This window comes from Artibeus jamaicensis, unplaced genomic scaffold (assembly GCF_021234435.1).
Source record: "Artibeus jamaicensis isolate MK-2021 breed Jamaican fruit bat unplaced genomic scaffold, CSHL_Jam_final contig_603, whole genome shotgun sequence".
Classification (NCBI taxonomy): Eukaryota; Metazoa; Chordata; class Mammalia; order Chiroptera; family Phyllostomidae; genus Artibeus; species Artibeus jamaicensis.
In genome coordinates, this window is record NW_026521904.1 from 5,101,164 (window position 1) to 5,128,925 (window position 27,762).

Sequence of the window (27,762 nt, forward strand, 5' to 3'; positions counted from 1 at the left end):
TCAATATTTCCAATAGATGATACTATCTCAGTCAAATCAGAGGCGCCTTTTTGACTACCATTCATAGACTTCTGTCTGGTTCTGCTCTTTGTCCTGTCACCTTTCCTTTTCAATTTATGTTCATGAGCTAACCAAAGAGGCTTTTACATTTTTCCACCAAGATCATAAAAAGGTATATAGACTAATTTCTGATGCCGATGCTCTTTTTATTTTTCGTTATGTACCTTTTTTGTGTTTTATATCTTTTGTTTGTGTGTGTTTTATACATTTTCTTCCCCATTGTAAAAAAAGTTTCCCGATCTCTGGATGACTCAATTTTTGAAATAGTTTTGTGGTTTAATTTTGTCAAGGTGTTTACAATGTAAATGCCCTGGCTGGTGTGGCCCAGTTGGTTGGGGTATCACCCCATAGGTGAAGGATTGCGGGTTCCATTCCCAGTTGGAGCACATGCCTGGGTTTCAGGGAGTGTCCTGGGTCGGGGCGCGTACCATCCCCCGTCTGAGTGCCTGTGGGAGGCCACCGGTCTGTGTTCCTCTCTCGTCCCATAAATGTTTCTCTCTCCCTTCCTCTGTAAAAGAACATGCCCTCAGGTGAAGGTAAAATTTTTTGTAAGTTCAATATCAATATAAATCATTTCTACTTTTTTCATTTTGAACATATTTACATTCCCGTAGAATTTCTGTTTAAAACATTAGTCCTTCACAAAATGTTCCTTTCTTTATAACAAATAACACTCCTTTCTTATTACAGATGTTGTCTGACTGATCTGTAATTAGATAAGATTATTATAATAATAAGTAGCTTGTAATTGTATTTAAATGATCAGTGGCACTGTGGGTAACTTTTTTTTTATTTTTCTGTTTCTCTTTTCAGTTTTTGAGTCTGCTTCTTGCTTATACTGGTAAATCTCAGTAGTATATAAAATTAAGCATAACCGCTGTTAAGACTTAGGCATGTTTCTTTGTCATTTCTCTATCCTTTCCGCCTTCATATTTGAGATTATATTGTGCACCTGATGTTTCTTATTCAGATGAAAGGGGAAATCTATGCTATGGTAAATATATTTCCGTAGTGTTCAAAACTTCCTTTGTATGCCCTGTCTGGTGTACCTCAGTGGATTGAGCACGGGCCTGTAAACTAAGTGATCGTTGCAGTTAGATTCCCAGTCAGGGCACATGCCTGGGTTGCAGGCCAGTTCCCAGCAGGGGGTACATGAGAGGCAACCATACTTTGATATTTCTCTCCCTCTCTCCATCCTTTCCCCTCTGAAGATGAATAAATAAAATCTTTTTAAAAAGTTAAAAAAAAACATTTTTTGTATGTATATACTACAGTTTGCTTAGCCATTTCCTTAATGTTATAATGTTATATCCCAGATTGTTGCTAATATTTCTTTGCTATACCACAGTAGTGATTACTATTTTGCATAAGACTTTTTTAACATCTCAATTTTTAGGGACTAGAATTATTGAAAATAAAATCCTGAATCAAAGTCTATGATTTTAAAGTTATTCATTTATATTGCCATTTTACTTCTTAAGAAAGATGAAACTGATTTTCATATTCCCAGCCAGCAGAATATCAGAATATCTTACTGTACCATTGAAAGTTTTGAGTATTTTCCTCTTTAAAATTTTTAACTTTTATTTTTCTGTGTCCTCATGATATTAAATATTTCTCATGTATTTGTTATGTTTGGTTCTTCCTTTGGTTTTAGTATTTATTCCCGCTATTCACTTTGTTTTTTCATTAGTTGAGGGATTAATTTTTTATTTATGAATATGTAAGAGTATTATGTGGTATAAATATTAACATTTTGTCATATTGGCTGAAAATATTTTTCCAGTTTGTTTGTATGTTAGATTGAAGTCAGAATCATCATAAAATTCTTCTACAAATTCTTTCTGTTGGCAGTGTTAACCTTGAAATGAATAAATGTAATAAATATGTATATGCACATATATATATTTCATTTTAACTTTTTTTGGTGAAATGAAAGTTGCAAGATACAAAATTTTACATTATTGCCTAGAATTTTAATTTGTAAAAGGTAAAAATAAAACAACTATATGGTTCCTGTTCTTAAAGCAGTCTTTTCAAAATTTGTAAACTTTCTAAACTATTCTTTGGAGTTTCAACTCATCATAAAAAGTGTGAGTCCTTTAACTTGCTTTCAAAACATATTTTATATACTGTATTTAGTAATCTAAATATTTAAGTCTGTATGTTCTGTAAGCTCATAGTAATATATAAACTTTTGCTAAGCATTTTTTGGTTTAACTTATGTAAGCAATGTTTTCTTTTTTAAGATGTGTGTTTAATGTTACAGGCAAATGAGTATCTAGTTTGAATGTTGGCTTGGGGATTTTTCAATAAATAATGGTATTTGAATCACAAAAATCACTCCTGAGTTTTAATTACGTTGTTAGGATTTGGGGATGCATATTTTCTTTCCTCCACTGACATAATCTGGTAAGATTTTTTTCAAATTTTATTATTACATATACAACTCTAAAAAATTGTAGACTGCTTTCTGGAAAATTTCTTAAATATATATCAATATAAACAAGGTATGAACTCAGTTTCTTATATCTGTAACTACTGCTCCACATTAACAAAATAAAGGACAATCAAAAAATTACAAATTGTCTGGAAGAACATAAGAATTTCTGGAACATAATCACATATTTGGGATCTGTGACCCAGTTTGAGAAGCTGTTCACTTAGCTTTTATTTGTTTCAGTACACTCAGGAAATTTTTGAAAATAATTACTCTGATCACTAACAAGGAGAAATACCACATGTGTTTTGAAAGAAATCTGAGGTACATAGTACTTTTAGAATGTTTTAGGGATTATGAATGGATTGAGCACCAATGTTGCTTTGATAGCTACAGAATTTAAGTTATTCTTCGTGTTTTGAATTTGTTTTTCTTGAAATTATAGGCCCATTATACATTTTTTACTCCATTTTAGTATAAATGTTTCCTTTGAGAAACACCCAGATTTTAATTAACCCAAGGAATGAAAGTAAAGTAAATGTGAAGGATGGAAGTTAGGGATCCTTAGGACGTTCTGTAGACCGTGTTACTCTGAAGGAGGGGTCAGCACACGTTTTCTATCAAGGGCCAAGACCCTTTATGCTTTACAAGCCAGATTCAATTTTGCTTTTGTGCAAGACACCAGCCCGTGACAATACATAAGTGAATGGACATGGCTGTATTCCATTACACCTTTTGTTTTTTATTACAAAAACAAATGATAGGCTTAGTTTGCTGACTCCTGTGCTGGTGCATATTTTGGATGACATGGCCTTGTGTGTACAGGGGCACACTTACTAGGTATCACTTATCCATAGCTAAATTTGTGGTTCCTGCTTGTCTTACCTTCTTCAGGCCTCTCAGTCCAGGAGGCAGTCACTGCTTTGAAGTCTGATAGAGATGCAGTTGCACAGCCGATAATCAGCGAAAATGAATTTAGGCATCCCTACTTTACAAAAGGAAGGTTTGGGGTTAGATAACTCCCAACTTCATACCCAGTTTTTACACATATAAGCCCCATCTGCTCAAATCAGGAAGAGGGGAAGGGTAAAACCTGCCTGCTCTTTTCTGGAACGTGCACCAGGAAGTACTAGCAGGCCTCTTGCCAGCCGTGTGGGCTCTTGTGATGAAGGATTCTTGTCTTCGGATAATCTGGTACTTCCCAGCAGTGTTAAGGTAGGAGAGGGAGAAGGCAGAGAGAGAATAGCTTCAAGATGGGGGAGAGCTGGACCAGTATGATGTGTGAACCAGAGGTTCTGGCTATCAGTTGAGACCAGCAAACTTGTGAGTTTGTGAGGTGATTGTGTGTTTTCCTAGCCTGGGGGCATTTTCTGTCCCATGGTTGAAGCCAGACTATTTTCTTAAAAAGTGATAACTCAGAAGCAGTGTCATGAGTGTTTGAAATCACCATTCAATAAAACATGTAGGAAAAAATAATCTCAGGAAGAAGATTAATAATACAAATATCACAGTAGAATGTAATAAAACCTGAATTTCTTCAGAGTTGAATGTGTTAAAGTTAACTGCCTATTAGTTAAACCAGAGATGACAGAGATGATCTGGGGAGTAGGGAATAGGAATATCACAAAATAAAATGCGAAATTCGAATACTGTGTATTAAACACTTTTTCAGTAAAAAACAGTGTGACTCTGAGCCTGTGTGACTTTTCCTGAAAGTAGGAAGATTGTCTATTAATTACCATTGCCTGGAATATATAGGAAGCAAACCTAATAAGATGAACTAAGTATTTAACTGGTGTGTGATTAATAAAACATGTCTGGAAGTTTGTATGTTCCAGAATTAAGTAAATGCTGTTGTTAAAGCTTTGGGGTAGGGAGGGGCCAAGAGACTTTTGTGACATTATTTTTACTGGGTAGATTTATAAACATTCACTAATTTTAAATGTTATATGTTAATAGGTAAATATTTTATGCACATCTCTTGATGAAGCCTCATCTCACACTACCTTTAGTATTTAGTATTGCTTTTAGCAATACTTTATTTTAGTTCTGCCAACATACGTGTTTTCTCACCTTGAGGCCTTTATTTAAGCTATGCTTTCAATGAAGAGTGAATTTTACTTATCTATCTTGTTTCGTTCTTATTTGTCAATTAACATTTGGTTTAGACCTTCTATCAGACTTCTTTTGTCCTTCAGTGCACTAACGGTGCCGTCTAATTTTGTACTCTCTCTCATATTAGAATTATCTGGGAACAAAGATGGCGTTCTAGGGTCTAGAGCAGATCATGGCATAGAGAGATGCTCAGTAAGTATCTGTGTAACTGCATGTGGATTTAAGAACAGCTGTACCTGTCCTGGTTAATAGTAAGAAACAGTAGTTAATGCGGATAGAGTTTAGACTCCATTCACAATAACTGCAAAAACAATGTAAAAGGTATATGAACAACATTCATTCATTCATTCAGTACATTTATTAAGCACTCACTTTGAACCAGACACTGTGTTAGACATTGAAATGTTTATGAGCTTTAATTGTATCTCATCAAAGAAGTATTTTGAATTTCAGTTAAAAGCCACTCAGTAATTGTTAGGTATTTTGTTATATTTGATCATCTTTGCACATTATCAATAGACATAGAGCAAGATCAAAACAAAACTAAACAAAAATCTTCAAAAATTCAGTAACATCTTCTTTCACTTGCCAAGACATAAATAAATATTTCTTAAGTGCTGAACCCTCCAAGACTTAAGATAAGAATCTCTACTCTATAGATGCATTCCAGATGACTTGTTACTTATGTAAATACAGTTTGTAAAAGGTATACGATGAATATTCATTTGTTCAGTACATTTATTAAGCACTCACAGTGAACCAGACACTGTGCTAGACATTGAAATGTTTGTGAGCTTTAATTGTATCTCATCAAAGATATATTTTGAACTTCAGTTAAGAGCCACTCAGTAATTGTTAGGTGTATTTGTTATATTTGATCATCTTTATACGTTATCATTAGACATAGATCAAGATTAAAAAAAACTTCAAGAATTCAGTAACATTTCATTTGCCAAGACATAAATAAATATTTCTTAAGAGCTGAAACCTCCATCACTTAAGAGATGAGTCTATTCTATAGATTCGTTCCAGATGACTTGTTACTTACGTAAATATAGTTTAAAATGTCACTCTTTACATGCCTATAAAATACAAACATTAAAATTGGATTCTATTTTTATTCAGCTGTTAAGCGAAATTGAAAAGAAAGAGGATGCAGTTTGTGCTACAAAGTAGTTTTTTTTTAATTCAATTCCCCCCCCCTTTTTTTTTTTATACTATTCCCTTCTTCCAACTGCATCTTATTCCCTTGACCTCCAGCGCTGGCCTTTAAAATCTCATGGTAACTGAATGATGGTTCTTACTCCTCTTTCTCACCAGTGCTATGGAAAAGCTTCTTGCCTTGTTTTGGCAAAGGTTTAACAAAACTTTTTCTCCTTCAACAAGGGAGTTTGACCTTCTATTAACTCTCTAGTCTGTTTTCTTGGTGATCTGATAAGGGTAGTATATCAGCTGTGTCACTAGGTAATGTTGTTTGTGGTAAAAATGACCCCTAATAAACTTCATGTGTACTGATATAGCACTATAAATACCTGGCAGAAAGCCATATCTTTGGGTTTCTCTGAATGTAGTGACTCTTATAAACGAATATGCCTTTTTGAGGCAGGGGTGTCAAATTCATTTTCACCAGGAGCCACATCAGCCTCGCAGTTGCCTTCAAAGGACCGAATGTAATTTTAGGACTTTGTAAATGTAACTACTCCTTAACTGTTAAGTGAGAGCTTGGTGCTGCCACCGGGTAGAAACAAGGTGCCAGACCAGATAAAACAAGGTGGGGGGCCAGATTTCGCCCGTGGGCCTTGTGTTTGCCACCTGTATAAGGAATCCTAGCAGCTGTGCCTATAGAGTTGCTGCCAAAAAATGTTGACTCCAGGTGGGGCATGAGACCTCCAAGTCACATAACTCCCTCACCTGCTTGATGTGAGTCTCATCTTGTATGGAAACCATGATGTAGGAGGTCAGGAAAGAAAACTCCCAGATGGCTGTATGAACTACTACACGGGCTGCTGCAAGGACTCCTGCAGAAGAGGAATGAGTAACAATGCCCCACTAGCAAGCATGTGTGCATGTGCTATATCTTTCTGAGTAGACTGGTGCCTGTGGTAGCCTATGGTTGTCTGATAAATCTGCATATTCAGTTGAACCAAAAAAGATTCCTTAATGGTTATTGAGAATATAGCTACACTTTGTTTCCAGAATTGTACTTGAGAGAATGTCTTGAAAGATAGAAACAAAGATTTTGGATTAGTTATTTCATAATGATGCTGTCTTTATTTCTGTTGTTTTTAAGAGTTCATTCTTTTTTATTCCTGAGTAACATTACATTTACATATATACCATATCTTCTTAGCCTTTTTTCTATTGATCAGTACCTAGATTGCTTCCATATGTTAGCTATTATAAATATGTAATATTGCAATGAATGTAGAAGTGCATATATCTTTTTGAATTAGTGTTTTCATTTGGTTTGGATCAATACCACAGAAGCGGAATTGCTGGATCAAATGGCAATTCTATTTTCATTCTTTGTGGAATCTCCCTACTGTTTTCCATAGTGGCTACACCAATTTACAATCACACCAACAGTACTCTGGGGTTCCCTTTTCTTCACATGCTCCCCAGTGCTTGTTCATTTTTCACTGCTTGATAATAGCCAGTCTGACAGGTGTGAGTGGACATCTCCAAGTGATTTTGACCTGCATTTTCCTGATAATTATTGACATTGAGTAACTTTACATGTCTTTTGGCCATCTGTATGACTTCTTTGGAGACATGTCTCTTCATATCCTCTGCCCTTTTCTGTTACTGAATTTATTTGGGTGACATTGGTTAACAAAATTATACAGGTTTCAGATATACGCTTCTACAGCACACCATTTGTAAATTGTGTTGTGTATTCACCACCCCAAGGTAAGTCTACTTTCAACACCATTTATCCCACCTTCACCCTCTTCTGCCTCCCCCTTCACCCCCAACCTTTTCTCTGGCAGTCAACATCTGTATCCACGAGTCCTTTTTTCTTTCATCCCTTCACCCTTCTCAACCAGCCCCCAACCCCCTGCTTTCTGACAGTTGTTACTCTATTCTCAGTATCTGTGAGTCTCTCTCCACTTTGTTTATTTTGTTCATTACATTACACATATAAGTAAAATCATATGGTACTTGTCTTTCTCAGATTGGCTTACTTCATTTAGCATAATACTCTCTAGGTACATCCTTGCTGTCACAAAAGGTAAAATTTCTTTATTTTATTTTATTTTGTTTAATTTTTATTTAGTTATTTTTCAAGTACAGTTTTCTGTTTATTTCTCCCATTCCAGCCCACCCCTCCCCCATGCACCCCACCTCCCTCCCATTTCCACCCCCCTTAGTTATTGTCCCTGTGTCCTTTATACTTCTTCCTCTAAATCCCTCCTATTTTTTCCTCTTAAATTCCTTCCCCTCTCCCCTCTGGTCGCTGTCCCCCTGTTCTCTATTTCAGTGTGTTTGTTTTTATTTTGCTTGCTTGTTTGTTTTGTTGTTTAGCTTCCTGTTAAAGGTGAGATCATATGGTATTTGTCTTTCAACCCCTGGTTTATTTCACTCAGCATAATGCTTTCCAGTTCCATCCATGCTGTTGCAAAGGGTAGTAGTTCCTGCTTTCTCTCTGCTGCATAGAATTCCATTGTGTATATGTACCACAATTTTTTGATCCATTCATTTACTGACGGGCACCTAGGTTGCTTCCAGCTCTTGGCTATTGTAAATTGTGCTTCTGTGAATATTGGGGTGCATAGGTTCTTTGAACCAACTGTATGGGAAAACATATTTGCCAATGATACCTCAGACAAAGGTTTAATCTCCAAAATATACAAAGAACTCACACGACTCCACTCTCAGAAGACAACCAACCCAATTAAAAAATGGGAAAAGGACTTGAACAGACACTTCTCCAAGGAGGACATACAGAACATCCAGAGACTCATGAAGAAATGCTCAATATCGCTAGCTATCAGAGAGATGCAAATTAAAACCACAATGAGATACCACTTAACACCAGTCAGGATGGCTATCATAAACAAAGCAACCAACAACAAATGTTGGAGAGGTTGTGGGGAAAAGGGGACCTTAGTTCACTGTAGGTGGGATTGCAGACTGGTACAACCATTATCGAAAACAGTATGGAATTTTCTCAGAAAAATAAAAATCGACCTGCCTTTTGATCCAGCAATTCCACTGCTAGGATTATATCCTAAGAACCCCAAATTTCTTTTTTTTTAAATGGACTGAGTAATATTGCAACTGTGTAAATGTCCCATCGTTGTTTTATCTATTCATCTATTCATGGACACTTGGGCTGCTTCCAAATCTTGGCTACTGTAAATAACACTGCAGTGAACATAGTGGAGCATATATTCATTTGAATTAGTGTTTCAGGCTTCTTTGGATATATTCCCAAAAGTAGAATTGCTAGGTCATAAGAGAGTTCCATTTTTAATTTTTTGAGGAAACTACTTACTGCTTTCCACAATGGCTGCAGAAGTCTGCATTCCCACCAACAGTGCACTAGGGTTCCCTTTTCTCCACAACCTGGCAAACACCAGTTTGTTGCATTTTTGATGATAGACATTCTGACAGGTATGAAGTGATGCCTCTTTGTAGTTTTATTTTGCATTTCTCTGATGATTAGTGACATTGAGCATCTTTTCAAATGTCTATTGGCCATCTAAATGTCCTCTTTGGAGAAATATCTATTCAGGTCCTTTGCCTGTGTTTGAAATTGGATCCTTTGTTTTTTTGGCATTGAGTTGTATAAGTGTTTTATTAATTGTAGATATTAATCCCTTGTCACATGTATCCTTGGTGAGTATGTTCTCCCATTCATTGGATCGTCTTTTCATTGTATTGACTGTTTCCTTTGCTGTGGAAAAACTTCTTAGTTTGAAGTAGTCCTATTTGTTTATTTTTCTTTTGTTTCTCTTGCCCAAGGGGCTCTGTCACAAAAAATATTGCTATAAGAAATGTCTTAGAATTTTACTCCCTATATTCTCTTCTAATATTTTTATGGCCTTGAGTTTGACATTTAAGTCTTTTATCCATTTTCTTACTGTTTATGATGTAAGAAGGTAGTCCAGTTTAATTTTTTTTTGTATGTATCTTTTCAGCATTTCCAAAACCATTCATTGACTAGACTATCTTTACCTTATTATATGTTCTTGCCTCCTTTGGTCACGTATTAATTGACAGTAAGTCATGGGTTTATTTCAGGCCTCTTTATTGTGTTGCATTGATCTACATGTCTTCATTTATGCCAGTACCATACCATTTTCATTATTCTGGTTTTGTAGTATACACTGATATTAGGTATCATGATTCCTCCAAATTTTATCTGTTTTCTATCTTCTTTCCCAAGATTACTGTTGCTATTCAGGATTTTTTAGAGTTCCACATAAATTTTTGAAATATTCTAGATGTATGAAATATGCTATTGGAATTTTAATAGGAATTGTATTGAATCCATAGATTGCTTTGGGGAGTATGAACATTTTAATGATGTTAATGTTTCCTACACATGAACATAGTATCTGCTTCCACTTATTTGTATCTTCTTCAGTTTCCTTTTTAGTTTCTTACACATTTTCAAATACAGGTCTTTATATTCTTCATTAAATTTATTCCTAGGAATTTTAATTTTTTAATGATTTTTTTTAGTGTTTTTTTTTAATTTTATTTAGTTACTTTTCAAGTGTTTTAATGATTTTTTTAAAGATTTGATTTTATTTATTTTTGGAGAGAGAGGGAAAGGGAGGAGGAAAGAGAAGGAAAGAAACATCAATGTGATCAATGTGTGGTTGCCTCTTGTGCTCCCCTGTGGGGATCTGGCCTACAACCCAGGTGTATGCCAATCAGGAATTCCAATCAGGAACCAGCAGCCCTTTGGCTCACAGGCTGGAACTCAATCCACTGAGCCACACCAGCCTGGGCTATTCCTAGGTACTTTATTATTTTTAATGCAATTTTTAAAAATATAGTTTATTGATTATGCTATTACAGTTGTTCTATTCCCCCCTTCATTCCCCTTCACCCTGCACACCCCCTCCACCATCCCCCGCTTTCGTTTATGTCCATGTGTCACAACTTCTTTAGATTCTATATTTCCCCTACTATTCTTGCCCTCCCCCTGTCTATTTTCTACCTACCATCTATGCTACTTATTCTCTGTACCTTCTCCCCCCTTCTCCTTCTCCCACTCCCCTGTTGCTAACCCTCCATGAGATTTTCATTTCTATGGTTCTGTTCCTGATCTAGCTGTCCCCTTAGTTTGTTTTTGTTTTAGGTGTGGTTGTTAATAACTGTGAGTTTGCTGTGCTTTCACTGTTCATATTTTTTATCTTCTTTTTCTTACATAAGTTCCTCTAACATTTCATATAATAAGGGCTTGGTGATGATGAACTCCTTTAACTTGACCTTATCTGAGAAGCACTTTATCTGCCCTTCCATTCTAAATGAAAGCTTTGCTGGATACAGCAATCTTGGTTGTAGGTCTTTGGATTTCATGAGTTGGAATACTTCTTTCCAGCCCCTTCTTGCCTGTAAGGTCTCTTTTGAGAAATCAGCTGACAGTCTGATGGGAACTCATTTGTAGGTAACTGTCCCCTTATCTCTTGCTGCTTCTAAGATTCTCTCCTTCAGTTTAATCTTGACTAATGTAATTACGATGTGCCTTGGAGTGTACCTTCTTGGGTCCAACTTCTTTGGCACTCTGAGCTTCCTGGATTCCCTGGAAGTCAATTTTTTTTTTTCCAGATTAGGGAAGTTCTTGTTTATTATTTGTTCAAATGTTTTCCACTCACGGCTGTTCCTCTTTCCCTTCTGGTACCCCTATAATTCGGATGTTGGAATGTTTAAAGATGTCCTGGAGGTTCCTAAGCCTCTCCTTATTTTTTTGAATTCTTGTTTCTTCATCCTTTTCTGTTTGGCCATTTTTTTTCCTCTTTCTGGTCCACTCCTTTGATTTGAGTCCCAGTTTCCTTTCCATCACTATTAGTTTCCTGTGCATTTTTCTTCATTTCAATTAGTTTAGCCTTCATTTGTTCCTCTAATTTGTGACTAAAATCAACCAGTTCTGTGAGCATACTGATCACCAGTGTTTTAAACTGTGCATCTGAAAGGTTAGGTATTTCTTGGTCACTTCGAGTTACTGGCTCTGGAGCTTTGAGCTGTTCTTGAGCCATAATGTTCTGGTCTGATCGCACCTGTTATGTATGAGGGGCAGAGCCTGAGGTGTTCACCAGGGTGGGGCAACCCTTGTTGCTGGGTTGTGATGCTTATGTGGGGGTGGGGTCAGAGAGGAGCAATGGTGTTTGTTCCGCTCTCTCTCAGATTTCTGTCCCCTCTGCTGCTTCCCACAAGCAAATTGGGCCCTTCTGGTGCTGGTTCCCGGGTGAGTGGGCTTGTGTACATTCTAGGACCCTGTGGGTCTCTCCAACAAACTCTCTGTGAGCCTGGGAGATTCTCCTGGCACCTCGTCCCTGAAAGTTTTTTCAATTGGTGCTTTTAGGCTCTAATTTCCATTGCTGGGGACCTGGCCTGAGCGGTCTGTCTCAATGCTCGCTCCTTCTCTTGGTTTATCTGCGCATGAATGTGTGACCGTGGTCAGCCAGCCGCCTTGCGCCCTCACTGGGTCCAACTGTTGTCACCCCACGTCTGGGATCCGCCAACCGTTGCCTGCACTTTTGGGCTCCTGAGCGGTCTGGCTGATCTCTCCTGCCAGACCCCACTCTGCCGCTCCGCTGACTCTGCCCCTCTTACCAGTCTGGATGAATGGTTCATTGTTGTTGGACTTTGGTACAGTTCAGTTTTATGTCTTTTGGCTGCTTTTTTGTTACTAAAACTTTGTTGTCTTTAAACTTGGTTGTGCGAGGAGGCACAGTGCTTTCACCTATGCCTCTATCTTGGCCAGCAGTTCCTATGTTTGTTGCAATTGTAAATGGGACTGTTTTCTTAGTTTCCCTTTTTGCTAGTTCATTATTGCTATAAATGCAACTGATTTCTGGATATTAATTTTTTATCCTCCTACTTTGCTGAATTCATTTATCAGTTCTGATAGTTTTTTGGAGGAATCTTTCAGGTTCTCTAAATACCCTATCATGTCATCTGCAAATAATGACAGTTGTACTTCTTCCTTTACAATTTGAATGCTTTTTATTTCTTTTTCTCTGACTATTGTGGCTAGACTTTCAGTACTATGTTGAATAAAAGAGGTGAAAATGGGCATCCCTATCTTTTTCCCAATCTTAAGAAAAATGTTTGTAGTTTTTGCCCATTGAATATGATGTTGGCTGTGGTTTTGTCTATATATGGCCTTTATTATATTAGGTATGTTCCCACTATTCTCACTTTACTGAGAGTTTTTATCATAAATGGTGCTGAATTTTATCAAATGCTTTTTCTGAATCTATTGATAGGACCATGTTTTTGTCCTTTATTTTGTTTACATAGTACGCCACATTTATGGATTTGTGGCATTATACCAGTGTTGCATCCCCAAAATAAAGCCCACTTGATATTGGTGTATGACCTTTCTAATGTTTTGTTGGATCTGGTTCAGTAATATTTTATTGAGTGTTTTAACATCTTGTGTCAGGAATACTGACATTTACTTTTCTTTGTTGTGTCTTTATCTGGTTTTAGAGTTAAGATAATGGCAGCCTCATAAAATGAGTTCAGGAGTCTTCCCCTCTCTTGACTTAGCTGGAATAGTTTGAGAAGGCTCGGCGTTCGTTCTTCTTTGAATATTTGGTGAAATTCACCTGTGGAGCCATTTGGTCCAGGGCTTGATTTGTTGGGAGGTTTTTAATTACTGCTTTAATTTGACTGATTATGATCTTTCTATTCAGATTCTTTGTTCCTAAATCAGCTTTGGAAGTTTATATGTTTCTAGGAATTTATCCATTTTGCCCAGATTATCCGATTTGTTGGCATATAGTTGTTTGCAATATTTTCTTAAAATCTTTTGTATTTGTTTTGTCCATCATTCTTCTTTTTCATTTCTGCTTTCATTTATTTGGGTCCTCTTTCTTTTTCTCTCTTTTTTCTTTTTATCCTTACCAGAGGATACTTTTTTAATTGCATTTAGAAAAAGAGGAAGGGAGAGAAACATTGGTGCAAGACAGATGCATTGATTGGCTGCCTTCTGTACACACCCCAACCAGGGATCGGCACCTATCCCAAGGATCTTATGTGTCTGGAACGGGTCATATACACTGGGACCAGGTATTGAACCCACAACCTAGGTATGTGACCTGAGCTGGAATCTAACTCTCAACCTTTTAGTCATGGGATGATGCTCAGCCAATTGAGCCACACCACTCAGGGTTGTCCTTGTCTTTTTCTTTAGATGAATCTGGTTAAAGGTTTGTCAATCTTTATCTTTTCAAAGAACCAGCTCTTGGTTTCATTGATCTTTGTATTGTTTTTTTACACTTCATGTCATTTGTTTTTTCATTTATCATTACTGTCTCTCTTCTTTTCACTTAAGGGTTTTCTGTTTTTCAAGTTCCTTTAAGGGTGAAGATTATTTGAGATTATTATTTCTTTAGGTGGGTCTGTGGTGCTATGAATTTCTTTCTTAGGTCTGTGTTTGCTGTGTTCCATATATTTGAGTTTGTTGTGTTCTCATTTTCATTTGCTTTAAGGTCTTTTGATTCATTTATCTCTTTGTTAACCAGTTTATTATTTAGTAATGTGTTATTTAGTCTCCATGTTTTTGTGTGTTACTCAGTTTGTGTGTGTATGACTGATTTCTAGTTTTATAACGTTTTGGTCAAAGAAGATGCTCGATAATATTTTCAGTCTTCTTAAATTATCGAGACTTTTTTTGTGTCCTAACACAGTTTATCCTAGAAAATATTCCATGTGCACTTGAAAAGAATGTATGTTCTGTTGCTGGGTGAAATGCTCTGAAGATATCAGTTAAATCCATCTGATATAGTGTGTCATTTAAGACTACTGTTTTTTTGTTGTTGAATTTTTGTCTGGAAGATATATCCATTGATGTCAATGGGGTATTAAAATCCCCTTCTGTGATTGCATTATTGTCTCTCTCTCCCTTTATGTCCATCAAGATTTGCTTTACATATATAGGTACCTCTGTACCTCTATAGGTGCATAAATATTTACAAGGGTTATATTCTCTTGTTGGGTCCATCCTTTATCATTATGTACTGTCCTTTTTCTCTTACTATAGCCTTTTTTTCTCTTACTATAGCCTTTGTTTTAAAGTCTGTTTTGTCAGATATAAGCTTGTTATCATAGCTTTTATTTCATTTTTCATTTGACCCAAATATTTCTTTCCATCCCTTTACTTTTTAGTCTGTGCCCCATCCTCCCCAGTTTGCCAGAGGCTCTTTCAGAGACTAAGCCTAACAGGCAGTCAGCAGGTGGAGACAGGCAAAGGCACCCTAGATTTGTCTTTGCGTTATGCTTATAAAAGCCTGTCTTGTTACACAGCTTGATCCTTGCTGTGCTCACCCAACCCCAGTGAGGCAGCCTCATGCCGCAGATCATGTGTAGCTCCAAACAGGTTGCCAAGGGCCAGGTACAGACAACATCTTTCTTTGGCTTGTGCTAGAGTCCTTCCCAAAAGGATCCAGACCAGCACAAACAGTGGCCAGCTTCAGACAACGTCAGAGCAGGATCCAATAAGCTTCACAAACAGCATATCCAAAGGGAGAGCTCAGCAGGCACCACACTCTTCTGAAGCGAATTCTTTGTGTGGTCACTTCCTGCACAGCAGCTCGCATGCAATAGTCATTGCAGAGTCTCACAGCCAGCCAGCCTGAGGATTGGTCCTATGCACAGATGGGCCAGTATCGATCCAGACTCAATTATAGCAGTGCCCACTTTGGCTCACTTGGTTGGAGCATTGTCTTGTAACGAAAAATCTGTGGGTTTGATTCACAGTCAGGTCACATGCCAGGGTTGAGAGTCTAAGTGCATATGATCCCCAGTCTGTGTATATACAGGACCAACTGATTGATGTTTCTTACTTTGATAATTCTGTCTCTTCTATTTGCCCTTCCTCTCTCTCTAAAAGCAATGCAAAAATGTCCACAGGTGAGGTTAAAAAAGCATAGATAATTATAACAGGAAGACCCACATAAACCAAACATGGGGCATTTCTAGAGTACCCATATCATGTGATCAAGGAAACTGAGCCACTGGGTTCTACAGCACCCTACTACATAAGACACACAAAGACTGGGAGGCAAAGGAAATTTCTCTAATACAGGGTTGGCCAAAAAGTTGGTGTAGTTTTTCCCATGAAATAAAAGACACATTTTTCACCAGTAGCTTTATTGATTTGGATATTTTGAGTGTGGATATTTTGATTTGGATATTTGGATATTTTGGATATATATCTTCTGCTTGGCACAATGTTGATTGTTCTCAATTAATGTCTCGATCCGATCACTATCAACTTCAGCTGGTCTACCCAACCATGGAGCATCATCCCATGAGAAATCTCCAGCAAAAAACTTCATAAACCACTTTTGACATGTTTGATCAGTCACAGCACCTTTTCCATATAGTACTCAAATCTTTTAATGTGTTTCCATTGCATTTTTACCTTTCTTGAAATAAAAAAGCATAATATGCAAGAATGTCACCTATTTTTTTCCATCTTCAGTATTAAAATGGCTACAGAAAAATTCACCAATTTTGATGTTTTTTTTAAGGCACACTGATATGACAGCTGTTATACTACAACCTAACGAAATTGTTTCAAATGATGTTAAAGACAACTAAACACTACTAGAGCCATATTGGGGGGCGGGACACATTTTTAGCCAACCCAGTGTATGGAAAGAGACACAGAGGCAGCCACAATGGGGAGACAAAGAAACAGGCGCCAAAAATAAAAATAAAGAAACAGGAGAACTCTCCTGAAAAAGAGCTAAGTGAAATGGGGGCATGCAATTTATCAGATACAGAGTTCAAAATAATGGTCACAAGGAGGCTTGAGGAACTTAGTGAGAACTGCAACAGCAGGAAAAGGGACATAGAAACCGTGGAAAAGTACCAGTTGGAAATGAAGAACATATTGATGTGAAGAATACACTGACAGGAATAAAAGATAGGTTGGATGAGGAAGAGGATCGAACCAGCGATTTGGAAGATACGCTAGAAAAAAACACCCAAACAGAGCAGCAAAAAGAAAAGAGAATTAAAATGAATGAGGATAGTTTATGGGACCTTTGGGAGAACATGTAGTGTAACAATATCCATATCATAGGGATTCAGACAGAGAAGAGAGAGCAAGGGATCAAGAACTTATTTGAAGAAATAATTATGAAAACCTTCCTAACCTGGTGAACTAAAAAGACATAAAAGTCCAAGAAGCACAGAGTCCCAAACAAGATGGACCCAAAGAGTCCCACACCAAGACACATAGTAATTAGAATATCAGCATTTAAAGATAAGGAGAGAATCTTAAAAGCTGTAAGAGAAAAAATAATTTACCTACAGGGGAGGTCCCATAGGACCATCAGCTCATTCTCCACAAAAACGTTTCAGGCCAGAAGACATTGGCATAAAATATTCAAAATGATATAACTCAAAGACCTATAACCAAGTCTAGTTCATCCAGAAAGGCTGGGAATTAACCAGTGATCTTTCACTTTGCAGGAATACACCCAAATAACTGAGCTACACCTGTCAAGGAGGTTGAAGAATACTTCTAACAAGTAACTTCCATTGGAAAATGTATGGTGGGGTTTTACATTTACATATAATATGGTCATTCCTCAAATGTTCCCACTGATAATGCATTGATAGGTTCTTTTTTTCTTGTTTTTTTGCTTTAAGGACCATCTCAAGAAGTAAGGAGATGATGGGTGATAATTGTAACTAATTAGTGCTTTGTGTGTACCTTATTTTACTTTTCAGTATATCATTGATCTGAGTACCATGTTGATAATTTGTTCCTCCAATTTTACTAATATAATTATTTAATTTTTTATTTAAAATTTGATCTTTGTGCCCTAATTGGTGTGCCTCCATGGGTTGGACATCATTCCGTAAACTGAAAGGTCACTGGTTCCATTTCCCCATCAGGGCATGTGGCTGGGTTGTCGGCCAGGTCCCAGTTGAGGATGTGCAAGAAACAACATATTGATGTTTCTCTCTCTTGTTAATGTTTCTCTCCCTCTTTCTCCTTCCCTTCCCCGCTCTCTAAAAAACAAATAAATAAAATCTTTTAAAAAATAAAGTAAAATTTGATTTTTGTGGTCCTTTATAAGAAAGTTTTTGGTCCCTGGTTATAATTTTAAGTAATGTGTTGTTACCAGTAATTAAAGTAAAATATTACAGACATTTTTGAGACTAGAACACTTTAAACTTGAACCCAATTTGTCAACTAATGAAGGATTTTTCTCATTTGATCTTTTAATGTTGCAGAAATAATGTATAGTCTCTGTAGAAAAAGTGTAATGTATGAATCAATGAAAGAAAGGATTTAACGTGTATAATTTACTTGTTCAGATATGCCCACTGTTATCAAATGTTTGATATTCTAGAACTTTTGTTACCTTGTGTATATAGACAAAGAGAAGGTAGAGGAAGGGAAGAAGTGAAACATATTTATTTCTATTTCATTATTTTAATGGGATCAAAATATACATGCTGTTACATAACCTTTTCCCATTTACTACATTATGAATATATTTTTATGTCAATGCATACATATTGACATAATTTTAAATACCAAATGGAGTTCTACTAAATTGAAGAACCATATTTGATCAATCCACTAGTGTTATTCATGGTTTTTCTTTAATGACAGGGGTCTTTTAGTAGCTGAATACTTCTCCTAAAATGTAGGTGTAAAACTTAATTGTAGCCCTGGCTGAGTGGCTCAGTTGGTTGGAGCATCGTCCCATACACCAAAAAGGTTGTGGGTTGATCCCCTGTCGGGGCACATACCTATGTTGTGTGTTTGATCCTCTGGCTGGGGCGTGTGTGTGGGAGGCAACCCACTGATGTTTTTCACATCGATGTTTCTTTACTCCCCTCCTCCTTGCTCTCCCCTATCCTCCCCTCTCCCTCCCTCCCTGTCATCTTTCCCCTCCTCCCTTTCCCTTTCTCTAAAATCAATAAATGCATCTTCACCTGAGGATTAAAAAAAAACCCTTTAATATTATCACAAATTGATGATAATTTCAGGAAAGTATTGATTTAACAAAATAGAAGACATTAAAATACTGAGAACCACTTCATTTATAGTTAAAATCACTAACATTCGATTATGATATTCTCTCCATCTTTCTCACATATGTGAATATAGGGTGGGGCAAAAGTAGGTTTATAGTTCATGTGGAAAATAATATAGTTAATAAATAATAATGCAAGAATAAAATGTTTCTTGTACTCACAGCTGTAAACCTACTTTTGCTTAACTCTATATACATATATATTTATTATTATGTATTTTATCTCTGTATGTATATAGGTATGAATTTAGTATATAGGCATGTGAATAGTTATCAGAGCCACAATTATCGAGGCAGGTATTGTGCTCAGTTACTTTATATTCTCACTTGATACTCCTAATAATCCAAAGAAATAAGTACTACTCTTATCTCCTTTTATTTAGATGATGAGACTGACATTTAGAGAGGAGAAGCAACATATTCAAGGTTGCCCAGTCATTAAGTAATAGACCTTGTTACTCAAACTGGTGTCTGTCCCTATCTTGTAGCTAAAATATATGCCTAATGTTTCTATTTGCTTGGGGGTCTGTTCATTAGAGGTGATCTGAAATAATTTTCTCTCTGATAAAATTCAGCATTACCCATTTCTTTCCTTGAGTCTTTAAATGCTTCCCCTTGTCTTTAAAATGCATTCTGTTTTTAAAACTTCTAACGGACAAACCTTGTTTTTATTCTACAGATTTTTCATAGGTGTTAGATTGGTAACTCTCTCTCTAGTTGAAAGTGGAATAAAAATTTAACATAGTCTGAGTTACACAATTATTAAGATTGGATTTTGAATAATGTTCCTAATGAGTTCTGATACTAAATTTGAAGGAATATATGAAGAAAAATTTTAAAGTTCATTGGAGTGGACATTTTTACACAATCCTGTATGATCAGGTATTCTTATTTTCTGGAGGATATCATATCTAAATGTACATATCTGTACTCCTTGTTTTATTCATTATACATCATTGTTCACTCACCTAGAGAATTCAGTATGCCAACTCAAAGATAGATTCAGCCCTGCTCGGACTAATATGATAATAGTATTTTTATTGTAATAGATTTCTGTCTTCAGACCAACTATAATTCAAGGAACAAATAGCTTTAGGTAAAGGGACTACATGAACCTAGTTACCTGAAATATGCATTGTGAAAATGAGTTATCCCTTTAAAAAATAAGTTTACTAAATTACACTATCTCACAGTGTCATCCCTCAGGATAATATAGTTTTAGATGCAGAACAGATTCCTATTTTATCAGGAATCAAACATTTTTAAATTGAAGACTTTCGTGTTTGTAGGTAAAACATCTGTTTTAGAAGTGATCAACATGGTTTGCTTTGTATCGAAAAATACTTCCAAAGTCTATATATTATACAGCATAAAGAAATATACTACTTCCTCTTACTGTTATTTATTTAGGGTTGACATTACTTTTCCCTGTGGTCTTAACCTATATACCAACCCAAGGAACTGATTGAGTGATTAAATTAAATTATTTTAGATTTAACAGATCACATATCACTTTGGCTCTTTAGAGGGCATGTGATTTAGTTGTATTAAAACTGAATAAAATGACCCTCAGTTGCCCCTAAAAATAGATCATTAAGTCTTTCCATGATAGGCTCTTGTATTATGAAAGTATCAGATTTATTTATTAACTCAGAAGTTTTATCATTCCAAATTCTCATCTCTCACAAAAGTTGAATCAGTTTGATCTGAATGGCAGTAGTAAGTCCTTTCACTAGTAGTAAATGTTTATGTTTGTTTTCTGTAAGCTTTTTAAGCCACAGTGATTTGACTGAAAAGTATAAATTTCTACTTTATTTTGTTAATGTTCTGGACTACACATATGCAGCTCTAGAGTTAATCTTTTTAACAAAAATGACACAGGAAATGAAGTGATAGATAGGTGACTCCTCCATGCAGGTTTCTGAAAACCTGACGTTAGGCCCTTCCCGTAGAACTGTCCAAGAATCCTCACAAGTATTTTAGTATCTTAGTACTTGATTAATCAGAATAGCCTGGACTCCTTAGAAATGTGAGATTCCCACAATGGTGATTTTTATTACTGTGTGACAAGAAGATCAGATCAACACACCTACTATGATGATGAAGTCAGTTTAGAAGAGAAAAAGGTTACTTGTGTTAATTTTAGATTTCCTAAGTTTTTTTGTTGGGGGGTAAGGAATGGGGTGTAGGTAAGCTAGATTGGCTTTTTCTCCTGATCTACAAATAAAACTCTTTGAGTAAGTGGGAAGGCAATTGCTAGCATCGGTGGTTTTGAAGTTAATTTGAAAATTCAATGTTGTAATTATTTTTCATGAATCATAAAAAACTGTAAATGGTTTTTGTATTCCTCTTCTTTTCTTGCTCTTATATTTAAAAACATTACCTCATGTAAACGTCCATTAGTACACGATAATTGAAAACCTACAGCAGATTCTTAAAATGGCATATTGTATAGCCATTAAAAATAACGGATGTGGGCGGTATTATAGTAACCAAGACATTGAAGATATTGAGACAACCTGAGTGTCCACTGATGGATGGGTAGATAAAGAAAATGTGGTGTATGCACATTTACATATAATGAAATATTATTCAGCCACTAAAAAGAAAGAAACATTGCCATTGACAACAACATGCTAAGTCCGACAGAGAAAGACAAATACTGTATGCTCTCACTTATATGTGTACTATAAAAAACCAGACTCATAGGTACAGAGAACTGATTGGTGGTTGCCAGAAGCAGCGAAGGGTGGGAGTAGGGCAGTAAAATGGGTGGAGGTGGTCAAAAGGTACAAAATTCAGGTATAAGATATATAACTTCTGGGGACAAAAAATGCAGCATAGTGACTGGAGCTAATAATACTGCATTGTATATTTGGATATTGTTAAGAGAGTAAATCTTCAAAGTTCTCATAAGAAAAAAATAACTGCATGATGATTAATGTTAACTAAACATACCGCAGTAGCCATTTCGCAACATGCATATATCAAATAATATATAGAAACAATAATTTATTAATAGTTATTGAACATTTGCACTTAATGTTCGAAGTACTCCTCTAAGCAGTTAGGAAGAAATATCTCATTGTGTCCTCATAACAACCCCATGAGACTGGTACCGTTTTATCACCATTTTAAAGATGATTTACCTTAAAGAAGTTTGTTCAAAATCACATAGCTATTAAGAAGAAAAGCTAGGGTATGGCCCTGACCTGTGTGGCTGGGTATCGTCCTGCAAAGCGAAACATCACCAGTTTGATTCCAGGACAGGGCACATGCCTAGGTTGTGAGTTTGGTTCCTGGTCAGGGCACATGTGAGAGGCAACCAATCAGTGTTTCTCACATCAAGGTTTCTCTCCCTCTCTCACTTCCTTCCCTTCTCTCTAAAAAAAATTTAAATTAAAAAAAAGAACAGCTTGATCCGTACCCACAAGTTTGATTCTAGAGCCAATGCTACTAACTACTATGTTATATAGATCTGTGTTGCTGATAGGGAAATGTGTAATATTTATAAAACAACAGGTAAAATAGCATGCAATATATAGTATGATTCGATCTGCATAAACTTGTTGACTCTGCTTATTTTTGGCATTCAAGATACCAGGTAATTTTTTTTCCTTCTATGAATATTTTACAGTGAATATTTATGATTTGTCTCAACAGAAAAAGTAAATAAAGCTTTTCTATTTTGGAAACAATAAATAAACTACTACCCGGAATAGTCTCTCCTCCACTTCTCTGTTTGTTTCTTCCTTCCCCCTTCAGTCTTGGTGCTTTAACTTCTACAAAGCAGCAGTAACACTACTTAGTCTGCTGACCTTCATCAAGTCCCTCAGCGTTAGAAGGACTTTTTATGTTTGTAATTGATGTGTATCTTTCTGTTTTGTAAAGTCATGTGTAATTTTTTCTTTCTTTTGGATGATCCTTCTTTCTTTTGTAAACCTTTGTAGTAGTTAGCTTGGTATTTGTTGGACTTCCAGTAAGTATCGATGAAGAGGACAAAAGTAAACTCGAATGTGAGCTTTCTGGTTGAACAGTTTCATGGGTGTACTATTTGCATTTAAAAAGAGTATTGGGTATAACCTGTAACTAATAGACCTCAACGGAACAGAATTTTTTACATGAGGATATGGTAGTAATGACTTGGAAATTATCATAAATGGCTAGAGGAATGCTGACTTCCTACTTCCCCCAGACTCTGTTGTAATTATAGGAGGGTGTTGGGAGAAGAAAGACTTTCTTCTCTGGAGAGGGGAACCGGAGAATGGTGTCCTCTGGGTTTCTGTTAAGGCAAATAGGTCTCTAGAGGGAGCATTTTGTGATGATGTGACATAGGGGATTGTCAGTTGTTAATTAGTAATTATAGTAGCAGTCATAGAGGTGCAGCAGGAAAGTGTGCTGGGAAGGGATTATTGGAAGGGTGCTCAGGGAAGAAGCAGCCCAGAGTGGAAGGTGGCAATGAATGTGGTGTATAAACGGCTCTAGCACAGGGGTTTGTATGTCAAGGAGCAGCGAAACCTGTCAGAGCCGTATGGTATACTGGCATAAACTGGATTGAGTCAGATTTGTGTCTTTGGGTTTCTGTTTTGGTTTTGGTTTTGGTGTGGTAGAGTTTATTGTATTTTGTTTTGTTTTATTTCACTTTATAATTACGAGTAAAAGTAAAAACTGATTTACTCTATCAGAAATCAGAATAGTAGTCTAGAAACCTGTCAATTATATCTTTTTCTTTTCTTTTCTTTTCTTTTCTCTTCTTTTCTTTTCTTTCAATCTGATCTTTATCCCGTTACCCTTCTTTCCTAAAGCAGATGACTAGGATAAGAGAAATGTAAATAATTGTCCTAAAAGGGTTGTAACATTATCCATTAGAACTTTTTTCTCATCTACAATTATTTCTGTATATCTAAAAAACAAGAACTCAACTTAAAAACACTATGATCATACTTTAAAAAGTTAGAAATAGTCCTTAATTATTATCATACAGTTTTCAGATTTTTCTACTTTATTTTGTTTGGCTTCTATTTTAAAGATTTTATTTTTTATTTTTTCAGAGAGAGGGGGAAGGGAGAGAGGGAGAGAATTATCAATGTGTGGTTGCCCTTTGAATGCCCCCTAGTGGGGACCTGGCCCGCAACCCAGGCATGTGCCCTGACTGGGAATCGAACAGGTGACCCTTTTGACCCTTTGCTTTGCAGTCTGGCTCTCAATCCACTCAAGCACACCAGCCAGGGGCTTTGTATTCTTCAAGATTGTATTTATTTATTTTAGAGGAAGGGGAAGGTAGGGAAAGAGAGAAAGAGACAAACATGGATCGGTTGGCTGCCTCTCACACACACCCCAACCCTGGAACCAGGCCTGCATCCCTGACACGTATCCTGCCTGGGAACCAGACTGGCAACACTTTGCTTTGTGAGACTGCGCTCAACCGACTGAGCCACACTGGCCAGGGCATGTTTAGCTTTCTGTGGGATTTTTCTTTTGTTTATTTTCCAGTTGTCTGTTTTAATCAAGATCTAAATCAGTCCATACATTGCAGTTGGTTGATGTATCTCTTAAGTGTTTCTGAATCTCAAAATTTTCACTCTCAGGATTAATAATTGACTAGACTTACTTTTATGTGTACAATTTAACTCTAGAGATTTCAGAAAATAGCAATATATAAGAATTAAATATGTGAGAAAGTACTTACCTAGTTTTGTTTTTTTAGTCCCACACATGAATGTATGAATGATCTAAATAACTGGTTTGCAAGAACTCAGGAGCAGTTAGTAATCAGCCAACTTATTCAATTGTAAATAACATCCATATAGTTGTTTTCTTAATTTGCTGTGCATGTATAGTCTTAGAAAGTAAATATTATCCTGATTAATCAATCCTGGTTAGGAAAACAGGTCACAAAAATGAAATGATTGGTAATTTACCATGGATCACTTTTAGGAACTAACTGAAAATTCAGAGCATTTAAATTTTTTTATCAGAGTAATAAAGATGTTTTTGTCTTTCTTTGTACTACAGTCAGGTGTGAATTTTCAAATAGATTTCAAGTAGCTTGAAGATGAAAATATGATTGGTATTGGTCAGGATAGGCTATATTATAAGGTAGTGAGAAACAACCATAAAACCTCAGTGGTTTAAAACAACAAATTCTTATTCCTTGTTCTTGCATGTCTGTCATGGTTAGAGGTACCTCTGCTCTTAATAGTCACTTAGGGAACTTATGGAGCAGCCCCCATTTCAATCATTCAGTCTTGCTGGGGGCGGGGGGGAAGCCCTGGAATATATTATGTCTCCAATTAAATGTTCTAGCTCAGAAATCATACCAATCACAAGGAACTGGGAAGTTAGTCTTCTGTGTGCCTTAGAGGAACGAGCTATTGGTAAGCAGTACAAATAACTAACACTTTATGTAATAAGTCTGTTACTGGACTGCTAACAGATCCGTTCATTTAATTTATTCACTCATTTATTCATGTAATACTTATTGAATGGCTGCCATGTACAAGTTATTTTACTAGAGAGTGAAAGTACTAAAGGGTATAAAACATGTTCAATTCCTTCTCTCTAGGCTCTCAGAGTCTAGTAGAGACAAGAGGCAAGTAATTCTATACTAGGGCTCAGAAACATCACCCATAAGTCATATCTGGCTTGCAGTCTGTTTTTATAGGGACCTTAAACTAAAAATGCCTTATATTTTTAAAAGGTTGCAAAGGCAAGTGAACAAAGAAGGAATATGTATAACAGAGACTGTAAGTGGCCTGTGCAGCCTAAAATAATACTGTCTGGCTCTTTGTAGTAAGAATCTTTACTAATCTTTGATCCATAACATCTGTCTTTAAGTTTGAAGCTCCTCAAATGAGTCTCCATCTTACAGGGGTGTCCAACCTGCAGTCCACATGCGGCCCAGGATGGCTGTCAAAGCAGTCCAACACAAAACCATAAATTTACTTAAAACCTTTTTTTTTTTTTTTGCTCACCAGTTTGTTTTCATTAGTGTTTGTATATTTAATGTGTGGCCCAAGACAATTCTTCTTCTAGTGTGTCCCAAAGATGCCAGGATTCAGCAAGAGGTTGGACATACCTGGATTGTCTGAAAATGGCACACAGTTACCTTGTAAGCTATGGATGCTGCTTAATAATACACTTTTGTTTTACCTGATAATATATTTCTATGGAAATATATGTATTTTTTTCCTGTGTTGTTGGAATGGTGATTTTATTGGCATCTTGAGTGCTCTGGTTACTGGACATTGGAGATATGGGTCCCTGTTTAATTTTCTGCATATTTAGGTAGCCACAAGATCATCAGACCCCTAGAATGTGAATATGCAGATATTAAGTAATTATTTGTTTGGGAAAAGCAAGTAACCATGAGGATGTCTACTTCCTCAGAGAAATAAGACCTAAACTTTCCAGACTTTAGAAATCAAAGTCAGAGAATGGGGTACACATAAAAGTTGTTTGTTTTTTTGTTTTTAACTTTCTGGACTATGGGCTGGGCTATGCTGTTAAGGGTTATAATTTTAGACATTTCTTAAAATGAGTAAGAGGCTGTGGTTCGAAGAGTATATGTCAAGTCCCTGATATGAATGAGGCACTTGAGATGCAAGGACAAATGAGAATCACTACTTGCACTCAAGTTCAAAATGAAAAGGGTATTCTGATTCAGGTTGAGAGGAACAGGATTGTATAAAACAAATCTGGTTTATTCTAAAGCAATTTTGGACAAAAAGCATCCAAAATATGTAACTTTAAAGGATCAGAAAAGAAAAAAATGCCCTGAACTTATGCTTTATACAGTCTTGTATTGACCATCAGAGCTCAGTTGAGTTATATCTCTGCTTTTACTTGCGCGTTAGGTCATAGAACTCTGCCAGGTTCCACACTAGTTTTAGGATCTAATTAAGGTACTCTGAAATGTGGAATGCCAGTGCCAAAAATACCTGTTTAACAACAGTTGGTAGAATTCTAGTCTTGTTTCAAGGTCAGCTTCTACCCTGTTGAGTTGTCTGTAGGAACCAAATTTTCATAGATTTGGGAAATATCCATTTTCAGATCAGGTGCTTCAGAGTTTACAGCCTTAAACATAACTATGAACTACTTTATAAGTGACTGGAGTTAGCTTTCTTAACCTTGTTTAAGTATGTTTTTCCAAATGATTCCTAAGATTCTTTCTAGTTTTATGACTGATTGTAACTGGAAGACAGAGGTAGCTCAGGTCCCAGATTCTGAACTAGTATGCTGAGTAGTCTGTGTGTCCAGGGGGTGCTTGTTTATGTGTATACCCAGTTGGCTTTGAATTTCACCAGCCTTCTGTTTGTTTGAGGACTAGCAGATTGCTCTAAATACACTGAATGTGCCAGTGTTTACTATCAATTATGTATGATTCATTCTCATGTCTATTGACTAGTGCTCTGTGTAATTCTGAGATTATTTAAATTGCCTTTTTCTTACGTAGTTACTGCAAATGTACCATCATATAAGGTCACATGACTGACTGCCCTTTCTTTGGCACCTAAAATAGTCCAGTGTAAGTATATATTATCCATTGATACTTTTTAAAAAACACCTTCTTGGACCTTTTCAAATTGCTTTTTTCTACATTACAAATATGACCTTTTTGTTAGTAATTGCGAGCTTCTTTTGGTCATTGCTAATTGCACATGTAATTTTATAAAACTGGGTATCATAGCTATAATTTGGAATTATCCAAAAATCCCTTTGTTTTGTTGGAAAGTTTAACATGAAAGAATAAGTATGTAAGTTATTTTATCAAAATATTTTATTAACTCTTAAAATATTTTACATCAGAATATTTCACACATGAAGATGAATCTACACAGACTAGGGCAGTTAACTCCCATCCCTAACCTTCTAAGACATATTTATAGAAAAACA

At 36.2% G+C, this 27,762-nt stretch overlaps 1 protein-coding gene across 7 annotated transcripts in view; it reads left to right on the forward strand.

Moving 5' to 3' along the window:
* Window positions 1–27,762, forward strand: part of MBD5 (methyl-CpG binding domain protein 5) — a 461,494-nt gene that overhangs the window by 44,520 nt on the left and 389,212 nt on the right. Inside the window, exon 1 of one of the 7 annotated variants that reach the window (XM_053670697.1) lies at window positions 17,323–17,343. The exons of the other annotated variants lie outside the window; for them this stretch is intronic. The gene's annotated coding sequence lies outside the window, so the exon portion shown is untranslated. Of the gene's footprint in view, window positions 1–17,322; window positions 17,344–27,762 lie in introns of those variants that run through there. 7 annotated transcript variants of the gene reach the window in all.